We start from the raw sequence: 20359 nt of genomic DNA, 5'->3' as shown, positions 1-20359 counted from the left end.
ATCTAGGGCAATATTTACCCTCCCACATTGGGACTCATTGTACGAGCTAGTCCTTCTGTCAGATTTCTTCACTTGCATGAATGCAACATGGGGACAGGTGGAGACTTTTCTCACACATCTGGCATGGAATCTGCCTGTTTTATACCAGAACAGGCAATTCTGCTTCATTTAACTCATTACGGATTTTGGTTTTGGCTTAGTTCACACTTTCCCCTACTTGAACATCTTTATTTTCATTTCTTCTTATAGGGGGCTATTTGCATTTTTGAAAATCACTTGTGATGTCAGAAAGGAGCATTGATAGGGAAGTTCACTGCCACGCCTGGTCTCTCCTCCAGTTTTTACTGTGACTGTGATATAGGACAATAACTGAACGCTATGGTCTGGGTTTCTTCATTTGTGATCCCTGGAATATGAGGCTGGTCATGTACCTGGTCCTAAAGTCACTTTCCTGCTTTTCAAATAATCCACCAGCTTAACACCCCATTGCTACTTTGCAGACCTATAATTCGGAAGCCTTTCTGGGTTTTGTCAGCAAGATCAACTTCCTTCTGGGGCTTTTCATCTAAGAGCTTGAGTTGCAGCTTTCTCCCAACATCTACATTAGTAACTAGTTAGGCAGCTTCCTGAATTATGCTGCTATTCTCTCTCTTGCTCCCTTTTATTATGTGATCTCTTTCTCTTTTTGTAGATTTATGTTTTTTAAAATCTTTTTACTGTCATTATCTCATGCTTAGAAAAAAATAATACATATTATAAAAACCGTATTGGATTGCATACAAATCCCTGACTGGAACCATTTAAGATGTACATACATGGAAAGATTTTTTTTTCAAAGATCATTCACAAGGGAGTAATGAATCTCTTTGACCATCAGACGGAATGCCTGAATCCATTTTGCTTCATGGGTCACAAACTGCATGTGTAGAGCTGGAAGTCTGAGCACAGGCCTGAGTGAGGAGAACCCACAGCTCACCGCACACTCGTGCTGGTGGAGGGAAATAACATGGAGAAGAGCTGCCGGTCAACCCCTAACCGGGTCCCCATCATTATTTGCACAAATATCAGTGGAAGAAAATTCTAATATTTTCAGTAATGATCCTGTGGTTTTAGCTAACTCTGAATAGATAGAAACATAAGGCACAGAAAAAAAGCAAGGGCAGAATTTGGCTTATCTTCTCATTGCTGCAACACAACACTTCATGGCATTTCTCACCACAGAATAAAAAACTGATTTTGCTTACACAGTACTTCAGGGTAGAAAGCTACTTAGACGGACCCATGACGCCACCTTCCTTGGGCCCCTGCTTGCCGCCATGCGAGGGGATAAAGCCTCCACACAAGTAACCAGTTCCTGGGTACTGTGGCACAAAATTTGGAAAATCTACTGTTAATAAATGTGAGGAATATGTAAATTTGAACTGGAGGGTTTTTACAAAAAATTCATGACTTTATGAAAGTCATGAGTAACTAAGGAAATGTGGGTCAAAAGTCTCAGTTTTGCCGGGTTCTCAAATTGATCTGAAATTCAAAATAGGCTGTTAAATTTTCATTATTTGTAGAGATACATGACCTTTTAATTAGTCCCTCATTTTTTAAAAAACTATGTCACATGCAGTGAGAAGAATGAGTGAACTATAAAAGTGACATTGAACAAGAAAAGCTGACATCTCCCTGTTTACTGCAGGGCCCCAACGTGAGCAATCAGCCAGCTGCTCCTGTGAGTGGAGACCCAGAGCTCTCGTTCCATCCCAGCAGTGGCAGCAGCACTTTTTACCACATACGTGAAAAGAAGTGTGGTGAAAAGGGAAGATGCTCCAGGCGCAGCTGTTAGAGGCAATCAGAAACCAGAGAGAGAAAAAATAAATTTTTATTCTTGCCAACTTCTCACAAGTCCTCCCCAGGACTCTGCTCCACAGGACCTCAGTGCAGTTGTGTTTTGCTGCATAAAAATCACCCCAAACCTCAGCGACTTGCAACAGCCACCATTTTATTTCCTCATGACACCTCGGCTCCAGCTCACACCTGGGGGCTTGGCTGCACTTTAACACCTCAAACTGCTCACTTATGTCTGCAGTCTCAGTGCGAGCGCCTGGAAGCCGGGGCTCAGCTGGAACAGACAGGGCCGGGCTCAGCTCCCACTCCAGGCGTCCTCAGAATGACCATGGCCCCCGCACGGGTCTCTCTTCATGGTCTCTCTGGGAAACTGCGCATCTTATTTGGTTCCTTTTTGTCAAATCACATTGATGTTTTAAGTCCCTGGTATGTGGAAAGGTAACAGTGAAACAGTGAAGATGAACTCTAAATTGGATAATTTACAAACCTTGATAACCTGTATGACAGCAGAGAAATAAGTAATTTGTATCTTCCATTTTGAAATCACAGTTTGTCTAACCATAAATCAGGAGTCTTTCCCACATTTATTTAAATGTCTGTGACCTAATATGCTCCACTAGCACATGCAGAGACACACACGACGTGAGTCTGATGAAGCTGGACACGACAAAGGAAACGTATTATTTCCTCCTGATGCCCTAGTTTTAAATGACAGAGTCCATTTTTAAAGGCAAGTCATTCCTCCCTAAACAATATCAGTATGTGTAGACTCTTTTCAAGCCTTGAGAAACCTATATACCACATGAATTAGAAAGCATTCTGTAAGGAATTGGTTAGAAAATCAGCAATTTCTGATCTAGTCACAGGGGGGCAGCATCTGCAAACACAGACACCCAGCCCCTTCTGAAAATAGGTGAGTGAAATATGGTAGGTCTGATTGGCTCTCAAACTGCAGTCCCTCCTTTCCCCTACTTTCCAAAAGGCAGTGGCAGGGTTTGGAAGAATCTTGTACCAGGGAAACCCATCAGGTTTGGTCAGATTCAGCAACTGTTTCTGAAGAGGAAGAAGGGGGAAGATGTTTCTCATAACAACGATTCTGATCTTATGGATGCAAAGAGCACGTGAGTTTGGGATTCCCCTGGTTGCTCCCAGAGAATTCAGCAGAGTGGGTTATTATCTGTAGGCAACTGCAGGAATGAGATTTTCTCATTGAGAGATAAGATGTTGAGAAAAACACAAAAACTAAAAGGAAGAAGATGTAGTTTGGGAGGGAGAAATGGAAAGAAGAAGAAAATACACCGAAGAGTGAGAGAGACCATTGTAGCTGAGAGAATACACATCTAATCAGACCCTGATGCCTCCCACTGTTTTTCTGAACAGAAGTGAATGGACAACAGTTAAAGCAAATTCCTGAATTCGTGCCCCTACAAGAGGGAGAGAACTTCACCACATACTGCAATACCTCCAGCTCTTTAACCAGCTTACAGTGGTATAAGCAGCAGCCTGGGGGACGTCCAGTCTTCTTGATGACATTAACTAAGAGTGGAGACGTGACGAGGCAGGGGAGACTGACAGCTCGGTTTGGAGAGACCAGAAAGGACAGCTTCCTGCACATCCCGGCCGCCCAGACTGCAGATGTGGGAACCTACTTCTGTGCAGGGGCACAGCGCTCTCAAAGCACCTGCTGCCTGTCCCCAAACCTCGCTGTGGGGCTCCAGGAGCAGCTCCTTCTCAGCTGTATTCATGGCAGGAGCCAGAGAAAGCTGAAGTCACAATGTCTATGAAGAAATGAATTTTTAACTAAAAAAAAATTCCCCAGGCTCATATGGTGTTATTGGGGAATTCTATCAAAGATTAAGGAAAAATTACCACAAATTCTACACAATTTCTTCCAGAAAGTAGTAAGAAAATAGTAAATCCTCATGAATTTTGCGAAGCTAGTGTTACTATGGTAGCAAAATCAGATAAAGACCACACCAAAAAACAAACAAACAAACAAAAAAAAACCCCAAAAAACTGCAGAGAACTATCCTTCATTAATCTAGAAAGAAAGTTTGTTAACAAAATATTAGCAAGTAGAATTCATCAATAGATAAAAAGACAAATATACCAAGCACAAATGCATTTTCTTTCAAGGATGTAAAGCTTTCTTCAATGTTTGAAAATCAATTGATAGAAGTCACCATATTAACAGTGTAAAAAAGGGAGTCATATGATCACATTAATCTATACATAAAAAGCATTTGCCAACACTCAACGGTCACCATGGTGAAAACTCTGAGAAACTTAGGAATAGTGGGGAATTTCCTCAACAGCTAATAGTATGTCTACTGGTAAAAGACTATGTACTTTTCTCTAATACTGGGAACAAATCAAGAATATCCACACTCTCGCCACTCTCCTTCCGCATCCTGCTAGACATTGTAGCCAGTGCAATAAAGCAAGTAAATGTAAAGACAACTACAAACACGGGTACTTAAAAACACACAAGCAGCTATTTGCACTAGCTGTTACTCTATCAATTCCTTATTCCCCATGGAACTGCGTAGGCATCTTTGGAGAAAATCAATTGATAGAATATGTATTTGGACCTATTTTTGATTTTGATTCTGTTTATTGGTGTCTTTATTTTATCCTCATGCCAACAGAACATTCTGTCTTAATTACTGGGACTTCATGTATGTTTTGAAATCTGGAAATGCAAGTCAAACTTCCTTTTTCTTATTCAAGGTTTATTCTAGGTCTTTGCACTTCCACATTAAGTATAGAATGAGCTTCTACCACAATAGCTTAGTAGTGATTTGATTGAGATTGTGTTGAATTTGTGGATCCATTTGGGACAACTGACATCTTAATATATGGAGTCTTTAGATTCATCTGATATTCTCTTTATGCAGGCCTTCTCTAATTTCTTTTCTTAATTTTTGTATAATAAAAAATTTTTGTAGAGTACCTGCATACCTTGTATTAAATTAGTTCACAGTATTTGATAAATGACATTTTAATTCCTTTTTCTAATGCTTTTGGCTGGAATCTAGAAATGAAATTGATTTGGGGGTTTAATGGCCTTGTTAACGCACCTGTTAGTTCTAGTTCTTACAGTTTTTTCATGGATACTTCTGTATTTCCTGCCTACACAAATGTATCACCCATGAAAAAACAGGGTGTAACTTCTCCATGTTGAAACTTAATTCATGTTATTTCCTTTTCCTGGTTTGACCCAGGCCCGACAGTACAACAGTGAAAAACAGGGGGATAGTCTACATATCATCATCGTGACCCTGTAGTTAATAACACTGACTTCTGGTATTTTCATTGATACACTTTATTAAACTCAGGATTTTATCTTCTGTTTGATCAGCATATTTATCACACAGAAGTGTTAGCCTTTTATCAAATTCTCTTGATTTTCTGGAAGAAAGTCAAGTACATTATTTTGGTTTTCATCAAGCAAAGAAAGAGAACCTCCCCTCATGCTGTCTGAGAGATAAGATCCTCTAAAATTAAAAAACTCTGAAGTGAGCCAGTAGACTAGAAGAGCTTATTTTTAGATTCTCCACAGTCACACAGTAGTTTTTGTTGTTCTACATTATTCAAAATGCCACTTTGTATGGTTTCTAACAGGTTCTAAAAATTAAAGGCAAAGAAACTAACAAACAAAAAAGTTACTGTTAATTTTCCAATGCCTTTTGCTAATATAAGAAAATAATGCATTCCTACCTACTTTAAATAATTTCAGTTTTATTTATCCTTATATTTTCAGTAGTAGCGCTTGTTGACGTGTGTGTGTATTTGTGTGTGAATTTCCACAGAGCAGGTCCCTCTTGAGGGCTTCAGCTGTGCCAGCCTCTCTTATAAACACTCACTGTCTTAAACACGGGAAGCTTAGACAGAAAGGAAAATCAAAGAGCAGCCAGCAACCAAGCATAATGGGGGTATTACTGACATAAAGCAATAAAAATAATTAAAACCCTCTGTGAAGTGTTATAGGGCAAAGAAACAAAAATGAGTAAGGAGGTATTACAGCGAATTCCTTTTTATTGTTTTACTCCCAAACCTGAGGGTTCAAAACATGGCTGGCTGACTTGGCCTGGGTTTAGCGCTGCAGTTCATCTATTCAGTCACAAGAGGGGGCTGCTTCATCTGGAAACCTCCTTCAGGGAGAAGGGAAGGAAAGATTATGTTTTAGATTGGTGTTCCACAGAAAAAGGAAAAACGACACACTTTCTTCTTTTTTAGACAACTTGTACTATATTATCCCTTGTTGAGTATGTTTAGTCAAAGATTCTGGGGCCCTTACCTAAGCCTTTTCCACGTACCCCTCCAAACAGCGTTTTCCCTGTTTCCCTTCCATGATGATCTCTCATCATCTCTATTCCATATATCGTTTTTCTTTCCTCTCCTAACTTTTTCTACCACACCTACCCCCCACTGCCATCTTGCTGCTTTCCCTTCACTCTTTTCCCTCTGCCTCAGCATTCTTGGGGCACAGCACTTAAAAGCATGGGCGTAGAGGACATAAGGATTAACGACCACTGTTTCATGAGGACAAGGGGCACACTATGCATGGCATCAGTTACTATGTCACAACAGATGCATTGAGACATATCGACCTCGATGGTGATAGATGCATGATACCAAGGACCATTAGAAGAACTCTGAGCTCCTGGACATTTAGAATTACTCTCAATGATACTAATTTTTCCTGTCCCCCTGAGCACATCACTGCCTACTTGTGAACCTCACACACATTTTCCAGAATGTGGATGGAAATTTCACCTCCTTCCAACATAGAACACAGTGCAGTCTTCTTGGGTTTAACAATGTTCTGCAGGAGCTTCATGGAGCATCAGCCAGTTTCTTTAAGGAAGAGATTATGAAACACTGCTTGTGGACAGACATGTCGTTGTGATGGTGCTCCTTATCCAGAGCCTGACTTCAAACTTCTCAAATGATGACAGTGGGCAGCCTGTGACCTGGGGGTGTCTGATATTCCCTCCTTCTTTTGGGGACACGACTAGAGCAGGGGAGGAAGACCTAGACAAGGAACTCCTCCCTCACTGGCTGACAAGTCCTGGCAACAGCACAGTGGTGGCTCCACTCCTTGTAAGTGTCTATGAGCAGCTGTCGCTTCTGTTCCCTGGAACCTCTTTAAGCCTAAGATCAGACACAAGCTCCGGGCTCCTGATCCCAGCTTGTCCTTGAAGTATGAGGCTGGTGACTGGAGTAGCTGTGCTTCTGACCTGGGGTAAGTGCTCTGTGTCCACAAGGGGTGACCTTGAGGCCAAGGGGCCACAAAGGTTATTTGCTCTGCACTCCTCGCCCTGTGCTCTGTTCAGCATGCTGGGGATGGGACTGAGGACTGATCTCTGGGTTTTGTAGGGGAGCATGAACTTCTACATGACAGATTAAATCAGTCATGACCCCAAAGATCTCCTAGCAGTTCCCAGGTTGTAAGAAATCTCTGGGTTTATTGAGCAAAGAATCCATGGATTACAGCCTCTGGAATCTCTGATCTTGTTATGTATGTTTGGTCTCTATAAGGAGCAGCAATGATATTTTTGCAGGACAGAAATTAAAACACTGGAGTAGGGGGCAGGCTCAGAGAATGTGGGAATGTTGTGTCCTTGATCTGGAGAATTACACTGATTTGTGCTCAGGAGCTAATTTTATTTTCTTGACCCCTTAGGGACTGTGATTGAGGCTGCGATTGAGCAGCCCAAATCCAAGGATTTTACTGAAGGAGAAGATGTAACCCTGCCTTGCAACCACTCTACCATCGGTTTAAATGACTATATACACTGGTATTGGCAAAATCCTAATCAGAGTCCACAGTATATCATTCATGGCTTACAGGACACTGTGACCAACAACATGGCCTCTCTGACCACAGCGACAGACAGAAAGTCCAGCACCTTGGTCCTGCCCTGGGTCGCCCTGAGAGACAGCGCTGTGTACTACTGCGCCCTGACAGAGGCACAGCGGGACGGACGGGGCTGCACCTGTGCAGTATCTCCCTGGTGGCAAGGAGGGGAGGGACGGGGAGGCTGCAGCCACTGAGAGCAAATCTAGAGCCACCTAGAAGGAGACTCAGAGAGCAGTCAGAGGGAAAGTGAGGGGAAGGAAAGAGTGACAATATGGATAAAGAACAGAAGAGAAAGAGGACAAAGAATAAGAGCTTCACTGGTTGATGTAGCTGATATCAATTGTGAGGAGTCTACAAACCATAATTTTAATATAGCAACAAAGTGAAGAGGCACCAATAATTTGCCATGGCTCCTTCTCATGTCAATAGAATGTTGGTTTCAGTGTGTTTGTCCCTACATAAAAGGTGGGGAAAATACAAATAATCCAACTTGTCCCAAAGGCGTGTTTCATTCGGACCCAGGGCAAGTCCATGTTCTTAAATGCACATTATTACAGTTGTTCTGCTTGCCAGTGATAAAGCAGTCTTTCTCTGAGAAAAAGTTGAAAAGTTTCTTATTGTTACTCAGGAACATGCATGCTTGTGATGAAGAAGTCTTTCGGAAAGAAACAAAGAGTAAGTGAATATCAATTTTTAAATTTGCCTAGAAGCCCTGCCTCTACAAAGAGTTTTCATAATTTTTGGATCTTCCCAAGTAACACACAGATCCATCTCCTCAAAAAAGCCCAGGACTTTATCTCTGTCATTCCCCTCTAGTTCCCACTGTCCTTTTTTGCGAAAACCAATTCTTATAGTTTAAGGTGTATCATGCAAGCCTGTTTTGCTTCCATTACATGTATCTTTCCATATCATCTTATGCAACTACATACACATTTACCCACACATGTATATGTACACAGTTTGCCATGTAAATTGGATTTATTTTAATTTCTACAGCTTGTCTTTTGAATTTCATTTAACAGTGTCCTGGAAATATTTCTTTTCTTTTCTTTTTTGAGTAAAGTTAGATTTATTCAGAGATATATTCAAAAACAAGGGAAAGGCCACTAGGTGTGGGGATTGGGTACTCAGATTAAAAGTAGGTACACATTCCATAGACAGAAGAGGGAGAGAGACAGGAGGCCACAAGGCACCATGTTGCCAGTTTTCATGGGCTTGGTGGCTTCATATGCTAATAAGTGGCAGGACCAGGCTAAGTGGCCTGGGGAAGGGGCTGGGATTCCCAGGGAGTTGGCCATTTCCCACTCTGACCTTTCCTGGCTAGCCTTGGGACTGCCGTGGGCCTGTGGGCATGACATTCACCATGCTTATATTACAATGGGCGTATAATGAAGCTCAAGATCTGCTAGAAGTTAAATGTCCCATCATCTTGAGCCTCAAGGCCTCCTGGGGGCTGAATCTTTCACCATTTTGGTGTTAATTGCTGTGTGATTCCTTGAATGGCTGTGCCCTGCCCCCTTCCTGTCTCATTCCCCTCTAAGAGATTTTACTCCCATAATCTTATGGGGTTGCAGAGGGGCGAATGTCCATCTTCTAAAGCAGCTTCCAGGCTGAGTAGGGGTGATGACCCTGCCTATCAGGGAGTAAAACTCTCTGAATGTCTAATGTAGGGGCCCCAGGGGCAGGACAGCCTGTTTTTGCATCCAAGGGCTGAGGGTTTGGGCTGTGATCTTCACGTGGCCATCATCTGATGTGGGGCTGCTGCAACCCACTGTTTCCTTGGACTTCTGATGAATTTTCTTAAAGATGAAACACCTTTGTAACAGCAGTCTGACAGTCTATAATGACAAAAAGACTTAAAAGGCATGGTTAAACATCTGTAATCGATAAAGAGACTTGTTTGTGATCACTAGATATTATGACTGATTATATTTAACTTAATGTATTAAAAAAGAATCCAAGTTAACTTGATTTCTAAGATGCCCCAGGTTTCCTTTAAAGCATCTCAAAGTTAGCTGGAGCTACAAAACTTTTAGACTTTGTTAAATATTTAAAATCCTGATTATGCATGAAATGTTTGTATGTTATGAAACTCTTTTACTGAAAACATACATCTTTCTCTCTGTATATTAAAATACTTATTTTAGGAGCTTTATTTGGATATATTTAAGCAATTATGAACTGTTGTAATCATCACTACATGGTGTTGTTTTTTTTAAACAGGTACCTGAGGTCTTGTATTGCTTTGCATTGTAGGTTTTTCTGGTTCCTGTTGGGGCTTATAAATTACAGGTTTTATTCTGGACAGACGCACCCAACCAGCAATTCCTGGCAGCTTAACAGCAGTTGGGGTGCTTAGTAAGACGTGGTATGGTCCCTCCCATGTTGGTTGCAGCTGGTCTTCAGGGGACCCTTGCTTCCAAGTTTTTAGTAAGACAAGGTCCCCTGGCTGGATGGGGACCGTGACTTCTTTCTCTGCTGGAAAGGGCAGCACTTTGTTTCCATATTCCTGGAGGGCACTTTGAACTTGGCTCAAGCTAACAATGGGGGAGACTGGTTTGTGGGTCTCCTCATCAAACAGGAAATCTGCAGTTAAAATGGGCCTCCCAGACATCCTTTCAAATGGGCTAAGGTTTAAAATTCCCTCAGGGGCCGGTCTTGTTCTTAGAAGGGCCACAGGCAGGAGGGGGACCCAGGTTTCTGAAGCCTCCTGGCACAGCTTAGCAAGTGTTCTTTTTAGAATGTGATTTGCTTTTTCTACCTTACCTGAGGATTGGGGCCTCCAGGAAGGGTGGAGGTGATAGTTAATACCCAGAGCGGAGGAAAACTGTTGAGTCACCTTGGCAGTGAAGGAGGGTCCCTCATCACTCTGTAAGCTTTTTGGCAGTGCAAACCTTGGGATTATTTCTTTGAGCAGAAATTTTGACACTTCTGTTGCTTTGTGCATTCTGGTGGGGAAAGCTTCTCCCCAACCTGTAAAGGAGTCTATGAATCCCAGCAGGTATTTCCATGCCTTACAAGGGGGCATCTGGGTAAAGTCCATTTGCCAATCTTTCCCTGGAGAAGTTCCCCGATGTTGTGGGGGCCAGAGTAGGGGTAGGGGTATAGGGTGACTCCCTGGGTCATTGTGGGCACAAAGTTCACAGGACCTAGTGACTTCCTTAGTTTAGGACAGTGCTTTGCCTATGAACACTTGAGAAATTAGTCTGAGCATGGAGTCCTGCCCTAGGTGGGTGGACTCGTGAAGATGCTTAATTATTTTCCATTGTTTGTCCCCAGGAATGAGGAGCTTATTATCTTTTCTCAGCCACCCCGAGAGATTCTTCTCCTGTGTTTAGCCCATTCAACCCCTTCAGGTGTAGAGGACAGTGCCGTTGGGATAGGCTGGTCCTCAGGTAGCAGAGCTGCAGCTTGTAAGGCCGGTTGTTCTCTGGCTGCAAGTTTGGCAGCCTTGGCTGCGAGGGAGTTTCCCTTTATAAGGGAAGAATCACCTTATTTTCATTTAATGGTGTCCTGGAAATAGTTCTACAGTTGAAAACAGCACAGAGGTCCACTTCATGCTCTTTGATGCCTATTTAGCACTTTGAAACATTCCGTCGTTAAATTAATTACTTTCCTATTAATGAATATTTGTTTCTATTTCTTTGCTTCCATAAAGTTGTCTTACACATCTTTGTAGATTCAATTTTGTATATACGTGGAAATTTTAATAAGATTTCTAAAACTACAATTGATATGTCAAAAAAAAGGTGCGTTTAAAAATTTTGGAGAGAGCGACAACTTGCCCTCCATGTGGTGTAAACAGTTACACTTAAACTGTGGGTGAAAAGGTACATTTTGCATCTTCTACTGTGAAGGAATAGCGGGCTGGGCTAACAAGATAACTCACAAATCTAAGTGTCGGAATAGTGATCTGAGTTCTGCTGGACTAACTCGTAAATTTAAGTTAATTAGTGTTGGTTGGCTGATTCCCTGTTCATGTTTTTTGCTAGCCAGCTGGATTTTCTAAGAGACATATCTGGCTTTGGAATGTTGGTTTGCTGCCTCCCTGCCTCCACTTTTGTGATAATGATGCTGCTAAAGCTGTTCCATGGTTATTGGCCAAATACCCCAAGCTTGTACTTAACCCTATAAAACCTCATGCGCACGTCTTGGAGGTGCTCAGAGCTTCAGAGCAGAAGCCCCTCTGAGCCCGCTGGCATAATACATCTGAGTACTCCAACCCTCCGAGTGGTGCTTGTTTCTTGGCTTGCCTGTCATTTCCGTAACACTAACAGATCTTGTGCAGCATCCTTCTTCCTGTAAAAACCTTCTACCTTGTAGCCCCCAGAGCACCCTTCTAGCTGATGGATGAGATGGGAAGCTGCCCGATTAATGAATTGCCTAATAAATCAGTTACATCTTCATATTTACTCAGTTGAGTTTTGCTTTTCAATGAAAGACTTGAGAAATTTTGAAGCACAATTGAGAGCTAGTAACAGTAAAGAGGGGAGAATAATTGTGTGTGAGGAAAAACTAAGTCCTTGCCAGCACATAAGAAGACATCGGCTTCCTGCTGAATACTCTTTTCAATTAATAGCTCTGTTTTATTCTCTGATTCAAGCACTAGGATTTTATGATTGTAAAGGATATATCTTTATTGTTATTATTTTTATCCATATCTCTCAGAAGAGACTCCTGGATCAAACAGAGACTCATATAAACAAAACAAAAGAAGGAAAATTTCAAAGACTAGTTATTAGACTTTGTTGATTTTTTCACTTTTATTACCAAAGATTTTTTTTATATCAGGGGCAAATCTGAAATTTCATTTCCCAGGTTCAACATTGTGTCTAAAGCACAGAAAGTCACCCTTTTCCTCTCACTGTCTATCTACCCCTTTCCAGCCCTTTCTCAGTTCACTTGATGGGAGAGTGTGGGGCTTCCTGTCACAGAGCGTCCCCTGAGCTCAGTTCACTGGGTGAGCTGACTGGTTGCAGAAGCAGGAACAGTTCCAGAACAAGTCATGACACTCACCACCCAGGAGTGGAGTTATGTATCATACGCTGAAAACATCCCAGCAAGAAGGCGAGGCGTCATGAAGAGGCTGGTGGGCGCTGTGCTGGGGCTTCTGTGTGCCCAGGTTTGCTGTGAGTTGGGGCTGCCCCACAGGGAATCTGCAGGATTGAGCAGCTGCAGTATAGTTGAGGGGGCAGGGATGGGAGCTGAGGAGTCCTGCAGACTTTCTATCCTCTTCATCATACCTGGGGGCACTTTTAGGATTTTGTAGGAGTTAGTAACCCTCACCTGTGACTGTTCCTCTGTTTCTCATCAGGTGTGACAGGGGAGGATGTGGAGCAGAGTCCTCCAGTCCTGAGTCTCCAGGAGGGAACCACCTCCACGCTGTGGTGCAAGTTTTCCAGCTCTGTGACCAGTCTGCGCTGGTATCGTCAGAACCCTGGGGGCCGCCTCATCCACCTGTTTTACGTTGCTTCAGGGACAAAGCACGATGGAAGATTCAGTGCCACAATAGTCATTCAGGAACGCCGCAGCTCCTTGAACATTTCCTCTTCCCAGACCACAGACTCGGCGACTTACTTCTGTGCTGTGAGCACAGTGCTCCCCGGGTACCTGCAGCCTGAACACAAACCCTCAGCGGGCTCAGCCCTCCTCCAGCCACAGTCTCAGGCCCCACACTCATTTGTAGGGCTTATTAGTCCTCACCTATATTGACAGAGTTTTTTTTGTTGTTGAAGTCCAGTCAGTTACAGTGTGTGTATCTCTGGTGTACAGCACAGTATCCCAGTCATGCACATACACGCATATATTTGTTTTCATACTATTTTCCATTAAAGTTTGTTACAAGTTATTGAACATAGTTCCCTGTGCTATACAAAAGAAAGTTTATTTTCCTTTTTCAGTTTATTAGGTACAGTTTTTAAAGTTTGACTGCACATATACATTATATTACATGTAAATGCATATATACAATATACTGCACTTTCTTTTAGTTTGCATATATGGACTGATAGAAACTTTTAAAATCTACTTTTATATATGGTGGCTAACATTTGTAAATCTCAAACTCCCAAATGTATCCCCTCCCACTCCCTTCTCCTGGTAACCATATGATTGTCTACTATGCCTGCGAGTCTGTTTCTATTTTACAGATGAGTTCATAGTGTCCCTTTTTTTGTTTTTTTAGGTACCAGATATAAGTGATATCATATGGTATTTTTCTTTTTCTTCCTGGCTGACTTCACTTAGAATGACAATCTCCAGGTCCATCCATGTTGCTGCAAATGGCATTATTTTATCCTTTTTTTATGGTAGAGTAGTATTCCATTGTATAAATATACCACTGATTCTTTATCCAGTCATCTGTTGATGGGCATTTAGGTTGCTTCCATATCTTGCATATTATAAATAATCAATATGGAAAACAGTATAGATTTCTTCAAAAAACTGAAGAGTTCCCATGTGATCCAGCAATCCCACTCCTGGGCATATATCTAGAGAAAAGTCTAATTAAAAAAATACATGGACCCCACTGTTCATAGCAGTACTATCTATGATAGCCAAGACATGGATAACTTAAAAAAATTTTTTTTTCTTCTACACTCACAACAATCCTAACATCAAGGACATCTTTTTAATTTGAAACTTAACACCAGCAAAACTAGTTGACATGATATCACAGCTTATTACATCATCCTTTATGATGATTGGAAAATGAATTTCACTTTGCAGCTCATTCCTGTCACAACAGTGATGTTTACTGCTCGGTACTCCTCTAAGTCACGGGTTTCAAAGTCAGCTTTTTCAAGCAGTTATGGATTATTTTAAGGTGATTTTGTCCACATGGCAATGAGAGTGCTCATTGCATCAAGAAAACATCATTTTAAAAGTCTCAATAAATGACATGTTACCCAGTTTAAAAATAATCAAAATATTTAATCAGAATCTTTATAAAAGATATATACTCTACATCAAGAATCAATGAAATATGTCCCATGAGCCAAATCCATCCAGGCACCTATTTCTGTAAATAAAATTTTGTTGGAACATAGCAATTCCTATTTTTAAAATGTGTTATCAATGGCTTCTTTCATGCTGCAAACAGCGGAGTCTGGTAGTCACAACACAGACTGAATGGCCTGCAAAGCCAAAAATATTTACTGTTCTACCCATTATGGTAAAAGTTTGCAAACCCCTGTTCAACATCTTTAGCCATCAGGGAAATTCAAATTACTACCATGATGAGATCACTATGACCCATCATGTTGGCTAAAAATAAAAAGATAACTATTTCAGTTGTTGACAGAAAGGGACAAAAACTGTCTAATTAAAAAACTGTTTAGATTCATGTTCTCTTCAGTGTGAAGGGCTCTTCTGAGCTGATGTTGATGTTACGGGAAGAAAGATGGCCCTGTGCAGCGGTTCTGCCTGGGGGCCAATTTCGCATCAAGGGCTAATCTTCTGTCTAAGGAAATGATTGGTGCAAGAAGACTCAGTCACTTATTCCTTTGCTCTGATTCACGCATGGTGATGAACATGAAGTTTTAAGAAGCTGTGTATGATGTTTCAATGGAACTTCTCTCTATGGCCACCAAGGGGCAATGCCGCTTCGGAGAAGACTGTTTGTCCCACACACAGATGTAAAATATTGAGCAAGTAGCCAGAAGTTATTCTTCGAAAATCTAACAAATTACTATCTCCTATTTTGCTTCAATTTACATCTATCAATCATGTAGTCTGAGGAGTGGGCGCTCTGACCAGTGTCTCCTGTTGGAACATGATGATGTTTTACTTTAGTAGGATTTGAGATGACATCAAATACAGAAACAGCAAGTTCTCTCTGTACATCGGAGAGAAAATGAGCTCCGTATTTCTTTAAACTTCTATTCTTTATAATGCACATCAATGCTGTTTGTAGGGCTGCTTTGGAATTATCCTCAATTTCTACCTCCATATTCTGTTGTGTTAACATCAAAAGCCAAACTGATTCCTCACAGTTTTGTATCTTGCCTGTGAGGATGAAGTGTGAAGAAAATGTTAAATGTTTGTTCAAACTCAGAATAAGAACTACCAAAATGTTATATTCCTGATGTGTTCCTAAGATCTACCAAAAATGTTGTATTCTTGAATTTCTTCATGGCCCCATATCTTCTGAAGTCAGCAGAATTTTTCAATCTTCTCCTATCCAGTTGAATATAAAAACTCTTCCAGAACAGATAACTCTAGTACTTCTTAATTTCTTTTCTCCATGTATATTATTAGAAATATTTCCTTTGCTTGGTATATATATTTTAGAAAAAAGTATAAAGAAATTGAAAGTGATTTAATTATATTTTGTCATTTCTTAGGGTGGAATAAAATCTGGACACATCTGAAAGACTGCAATAAAACTTAAGTTCCCTGAGGGCAAAAGAACTGTATACTCTCTCTGTTCTGATCCATGGCCTTAGCTTATAATGGTATATTGTGCCCCTTGTGTGTCCTCAATGAACTGTAATTAGCATTTATAATAAAAGAGAAATGCCCCTCTGCATGCTGATCTTGTGACTTTGTGGGATTCTGTTTTCCCCCCGTTGTAAAATAGTGTTACTCCTATTAAGACTTCAAGCTGTTCTGCTATATTATTTTAATATTCTAAGAGATGTGTAGAAACAGGAGTTGAGGAATGGAGGAGGGAAATTTGAAACTGATCTTTATCCATGTGTAAGGATGGGATTTCTGATTCCCAATGAATGTAATTTTCAGCATTTCTAAGTAAGAGCGAAATAAGGAAATGTTTGCTTTGAGACAAATAGTTCTAAGTGAAAGCACTTGTGAGAGGGTGGAGCCCGTTGAAAAAAATTGAAACGTGTGAAGTTAAAGTCAGCTTCTTCGCTGGCTGAGAGGACCAGAGGCCCATCTGCGCTGTCACTGGGCTTTGGTGCCAGGAAAAATGGACAAGCTTCTGGGAGCATTATTTTTAATTCTGTGGCTTCAAGTAAGCTGTGAGTTATGGAAGAGAAACTCTAGGCTATGTCATAAATTTGCAGGAATGAGAAAATGGGCGTGTGGACAAATTCATGCAGGTAGAAACTTTAAGACAGAAATATGAATTTGTGGACCTAATGACTTTTTTCTTTTTATTCAGGGTTGAGTGGACAACAGAATGGAAAAAGTGAGCAACAGCAGGTGAAACAGAGCCCTCAGCCCGTGGCAGTCCACGAAGGAGCAGTTTCAATTCTGAACTGTACTTATGAGAATGATGCATTTGACTACTTCCCATGGTACCGGCAGTACCCTGGTCAAGGCCCTGAATCCTTGATAGCCAAAACTTCAGCTGGGAATAAAAAGGAAGATGGAAGATTCACAGTTTCCTCCAATAAAAGCGCTAAGCACTTCTCATTGCACATCAAGGACTCCCAGCCCGGAGACTCAGCCACCGACTTCTGTGCAGCAAGTGCACGGTGCTCCCCAGGCCCCTGTAGCCTGTACCCAAACCTGCAGCCAGGGCTCCAGCCACATCCTGATGTGTAGTTGAAATATTCACACATAGACACACACACACACACACACACTCTGTTAGTCCATAAAACAGTCTTAGTACATTTTAAAAAACTAAAGTTATGCAGAATTTCTACCTTGACCATAAGTGAAATTGATTTAGAAAATCAATTGCAAAATATTCTCTCTAGAAACTCCCAAATACTTGGAATTTAGACACGAAGTTTTAAAATAATCCATTAATTAAAGAAGCGATTACAGCTATTAGAAAATATTTAGAAAGAAGATATAGTGAAAACACACACAAATAAATATAAACGAGACACAGCTAAAATAGTAGATAAAAGCAACTTTATCTTTTAAATACTTATATTATTATCAAAGAAAAAAGGTTGCACAAAAATTATCTAATCTTTCAACAAAAGAAGATAGAAAAAGAAGGACAAATTAAACCCAACATAATCTAAAAGAAAGAAAAAAATTAAAAATTCAAATTGGTGAACCCTAAAGCATACTGTAGAGATAATCATGAAATACAGAGTTAATTGTTTTAAAATGATGAATAACATTGATATACTCCTGGCTAGAATTATCAACGGAGTTATCAATGGAAAAAAAGAGAGGAATTACAAAATAGAAATAGGAGGAATGAAAAAGAAAACCACACACAAATGCTGTAATGCTAAAAGGATAATGAAAGAATATTATTAACAATTTTATTCCACTGAATAGGAATACAGAAGCAGACCCACACAAGTGAGGAAAACTGATTTTTTGACAAGGTGGAAAGACAATTCAATGAAGGAAAGGTAGTCAGATCAGCAAATGATGCTGCAACAAGTGGATATTCATACGCAAATAACTGAAATTTGACCTAAATCTAACACTTGTTAGAAAATTTGAGGACAGTCTCAAAATGGATCATGCATCCAAGTATAAAATGTAAAACTATAAATCTTTTAGGAAAAAGCCTAAGAAAAATTTTAAGACTTAGTGCTAGACAAAATGGCTTTTGACATGGTACCAAACGCATACTCCATTAAAAAAATAAATAAATTAGATTTCATCAAAATTAAAAATGTTTGCCCTGTGAAAGACATTATTAAGAGAGTGAAAAAGACAAACTACAGATTGGCAGGAAATATTTGTAAAACATGTTTATCAAAGGTCTGGTATTCAGAATACAATGAATTCTCTAAACTCAGCAGGAAGAAACAAACAAGCCAGGTATAAAATGAACAGAAGACTCACACAGACTCTTCACCAAAGAAGATATGTGATAGGGAAATAAGCCTATAACTAAGTTGTATAAACAAGATTTCAACATCATTACCCATTAAAGGAATGCAAATCAAAGCCACAGCCAGCCACTCCACATCTATCAGAATGGCTAAAATAAAACATACTGACAATGCCAAGTTCTGGCAAGGATGCAGGAAATTGAATCACTCATACATTGCTGGTGGGTGAGTGGTCCAGTCATTCTGGAAAACAGTTCAACAGTTTCACATTAAGTTAAACATTCACTTACCTTACGGCCCAGCAATTACACTTCTGGGTATTTATATGAGAAGAATGAAAAACTTCTGATCACACAGAGATCTGTACATGAGTATTCATGGTAGCTATATTTGTGATGGCCCCAGACTGGAAGCCACCCAAATATTTTGCATTAGATAAACAGATAAATATAATTTAGAGCATCCATACAATGACATATTACTTGTAGATCTTCCTCAACTTATGATGGAGTTAGATCCCAATAAACCATTGTAAGTTGAAAATATCGTAAGTCAAAAATGCATTTTATACACAAACTTAGGCAACATCACAGTTTAGCCTAGCCTGGCCTCCTTTAAATGTGCGCAACACTTACATTTTCCTCCTATTGAGAAAAATCAACTAACATAAGGTCTATTTTATACTAAAGTGTTGAAAATCTCATGTAATTTATTGGGCACTGTACTGAAAGTGAAGAACAGAAAGGTTGAGTGGGTACAGAATGGCTCTAAGTGTACCATGGATTGCTTTACCCTGGCAATCCCGGGGCTGGCTGGGCATTCAGCTTGGTGTCCCTGCCCAGCACCAGCTGAGAATATCACACTGCATGTCGCTAGCTTGGAAAAGATCAAAATTCAGAATCAAAGTATGCTGTCTACAGAATGCATATGGCTTTCTGACAATAATCATAAGTTGAAGAATCACAAGTCTGTAGTGACTAAAAGGAACAGACTATTGCCACGTGCAATAAACTAGGTGGATCCCAAGGGTGTTGTGCTGAGTGGAAAAAGTCACACTCAGGAGGCTACATAGTGTGTGATTGCACTCATTGGATTATTATGATTCCATACATAATGTATGATGTTACCCATACAACATTCTCAAAAGGAAAAAATGTAGAGGCAAGAAAGCAATCAGTTGTCTCCAGGAGTTTGCAGGGGTTGCAGGGGTGGGGAGTTTGTGAAAAGGCAAGTTCTTTAGGGTGATGGAACAGTTCCGTATCATATTAGTGGTGGTTACCAGAACCCATACATGTGATAAAATTTCATAAATCTATAAATCAAAAAAAGAGTGTATATAAAAATCGATATATCAGAGTAGGATTATTTTAATAATATTTTATTATTATCAATTTTACAGCACATATATATATAATACATGTATAATTATTACGTATAAATATATGTGTTACACATAGAACATCATGCTGCTCCCCAGGCTGTTGAGGGCATTCCCGGTCTCCTCTGCTTGGTTACAACTAATTTGACACCAGGGCATCAGCTGCATATCAGGACTCAGAGATGAAATGGGACAGAAGAGGAGACATCTCAACTAAATACAAACTCTCTTCCAACATTCACGATTTATTTTGACCTTAAAAGCAAAGAACAGGCAGTTTTTTACACACTCTGTCTGTACTTTCTCTTCTAGTTGTTTTTTTGCCTTTGGTCCTTTTATATTAGTCTATCCATTGAAACAATGAAACCACATGGAAGATTGACAGCTACATTCTACATGACATGTAACATAAAAACTTCAGTCACCAGCTCTGTGGTGTTCACACACACTAAGGGTTTGCGGACCGTAGATACCACATTCTGCAGGAGTGTGTTATAGCACTGGGTCACAGAAAGATCTGACATGCTTCTTGACTTTATTTCACAAAGAGAAAACTTACCA

General features: G+C 40.4%; 1 protein-coding gene and 1 long non-coding RNA gene across 2 annotated transcripts in view; both read left to right on the top strand.

Annotated features, from left to right (window-relative positions):
- LOC105068757 (M1-specific T cell receptor alpha chain) overlaps nt 1–20359 on the top strand; it is a 493537-nt gene that overhangs the window by 105747 nt on the left and 367431 nt on the right. The window lies entirely within an intron of this gene.
- On the top strand, nt 7929–13156 carry LOC141577933 (uncharacterized). Its single transcript, XR_012507587.1, has 3 exons — nt 7929–8377; nt 12589–12831; nt 13017–13156. It is a non-coding gene; the product is annotated as an uncharacterized LOC141577933 (long non-coding RNA).

Source organism: Camelus bactrianus, chromosome 6 (assembly GCF_048773025.1).
Source record: "Camelus bactrianus isolate YW-2024 breed Bactrian camel chromosome 6, ASM4877302v1, whole genome shotgun sequence".
Lineage (NCBI taxonomy): Eukaryota > Metazoa > Chordata > Mammalia > Artiodactyla > Camelidae > Camelus > Camelus bactrianus.
Note: the sequence above shows the minus strand (reverse complement) of the source record. Positions and strands in the feature narration are given on the sequence as shown.